Below are 2500 nucleotides of genomic sequence, written 5' to 3' on the forward strand. Positions count from 1 at the left end.
ACAGACAGACAGACTGACAGAGCCAGACAGACAGACTGACAGAGCCAGACAGACAGACTGACAGAGCCAGACAGACAGACTGACAGAGCCAGACAGACAGACTGACAGAGCCAGACAGACAGACTGACAGAGCCAGACAGACAGACTGACAGAGCCAGACAGACAGACTGACAGAGCCAGACAGACAGACTGACAGAGCCAGACAGACAGACTGACAGAGCCAGACAGACAGACTGACAGAGCCAGACAGACAGACTGACAGAGCCAGACAGACTGACAGAGCCAGACAGACTGACAGAGCCAGACGGACTGACAGAGCCAGACAGACTGACAGAGCCAGACTGACAGACAGACAGACTGACAGACAGACTGACAGACAGACTGACAGACAGACTGACAGACAGACTGACAGAGCCAGACAGACTGACAGACAGACTGACAGACAGACAGACTGACAGACTGACAGACAGACTGACAGAGCCAGACAGACTGACAGAGCCAGACAGAGCCAGACAGAGCCAGACAGAGCCAGACAGAGCCAGACAGAGCCAGACAGAGCCAGACAGAGCCAGACAGACTGACAGAGCCAGACAGACTGACAGAGCCAGACAGACTGACAGAGCCAGACAGACTGACAGAGCCAGACAGACTGACAGACAGACTGACAGACAGACTGACAGACAGACTGACAGACAGACTGACAGACAGACTGACAGACAGACTGACAGACAGACTGACAGACAGACTGACAGAGCCAGACAGACTGACAGAGCCAGACAAACTGACAGAGCCAGACAGAGCCAGACAGAGCCAGACAGAGCCAGACAGAGCCAGACAGAGCCAGACAGAGCCAGACAGAGCCAGACAGACTGACAGAGCCAGACAGACTGACAGAGCCAGACAGACTGACAGAGCCAGACAGACTGACAGAGCCAGACAGACTGACAGAGCCAGACAGACTGACAGAGCCAGACAGACTGACAGAGCCAGACAGACAGACTGACAGAGCCAGACAGACTGACAGAGCCAGACAGACTGACAGAGCCAGACAGACTGACAGACAGACTGACAGACTGACTGACAGACTGACAGACAGACTGACAGACAGACAGACTGACAGAGCCAGACAGACTGACAGAGCCAGACAGACTGACAGAGCCAGACAGACTGACAGAGCCAGACAGAGCCAGACAGAGCCAGACAGAGCCAGACAGAGCCAGACAGACTGACAGAGCCAGACAGACTGACAGAGCCAGACAGACTGACAGAGCCAGACAGACTGACAGAGCCAGACAGACTGACAGAGCCAGACAGACTGACAGAGCCAGACAGACAGACAGAGCCAGACAGACAGAGCCAGACAGACAGAGCCAGACAGACAGAGCCTGACAGACTGACAGACTGACAGACTGACAGAGCCAGACAGACTGACAGAGCCAGACAGACTGACAGAGCCAGACAGACTGACAGAGCCAGACAGACAGACAGACTGACAGAGCCAGACAGACAGACAGACTGACAGAGCCAGGCAGACAGACAGACTGACAGAGCCAGGCAGACAGACAGACTGACAGAGCCAGACAGACAGACAGACTGACAGAGCCAGATAGACAGACAGACTGACAGAGCCAGATAGCCAGACAGACTGACAGAGCCAGATAGCCAGACAGACTGACAGAGCCAGATAGCCAGACAGACTGACAGAGCCAGACAGACAGAGCCAGACTGACAGAGCCAGACAGACAGAGCCAGACAGACAGAGCCAGACAGACAGAGCCAGACAGACAGAGCCAGACAGACAGAGCCAGACAGACAGACAGAGCCAGACTGACAGACAGAGCCAGACAGTCTGGCTCTGTCTGACAGACAGACTGACAGAGCCAGACAGACAGACAGACTGACAGAGCCAGATAGCCAGACAGACAGAAAGAGCCAGACAGACTGACAGAGCCAGACTGACAGACAGAGCCAGACTGACAGAGCCAGACTGACAGACAGAGCCAGACTGACAGACAGAGCCAGACTGACAGACAGAGCCAGACTGACAGACAGAGCCAGACAGACAGACAGACTGACAGAGCCAGACAGACAGACAGACTGACAGACAGAGCCAGACAGACAGACAGACTGACAGACAGAGCCAGACAGACAGACAGACTGACAGACAGAGCCAGACAGACAGACAGACTGACTGACAGAGCCAGACAGACAGACAGACTGACTGACAGAGCCAGACAGACTGACTGACTGACAGAGACAGACAGACTGACTGACAGAGCCAGACAGACAGACTGACTGACAGAGCCAGACAGACAGACTGACTGACAGAGCCAGACAGACTGACTGACAGAGCCAGACAGACTGACTGACAGAGCCAGACAGACAGAGCCAGACAGACAGAGCCAGACAGACAGACAGACAGAGCCAGACAGACAGACAGACAGACAGACAGACAGACAGACAGACAGACAGAGCCAGACAGACAGACAGAGCCAGACAG

General features: G+C 54.7%; 1 protein-coding gene across 1 annotated transcript in view; it reads left to right on the plus strand.

Moving 5' to 3' along the window:
- The window catches only part of LOC129821675 (platelet-derived growth factor D-like), a 57380-nt gene that overhangs the window by 31600 nt on the left and 23280 nt on the right, over window positions 1-2500 (plus strand). The window lies entirely within an intron of this gene.

Source organism: Salvelinus fontinalis, chromosome 24 (assembly GCF_029448725.1).
Source record: "Salvelinus fontinalis isolate EN_2023a chromosome 24, ASM2944872v1, whole genome shotgun sequence".
Lineage (NCBI taxonomy): Eukaryota > Metazoa > Chordata > Actinopteri > Salmoniformes > Salmonidae > Salvelinus > Salvelinus fontinalis.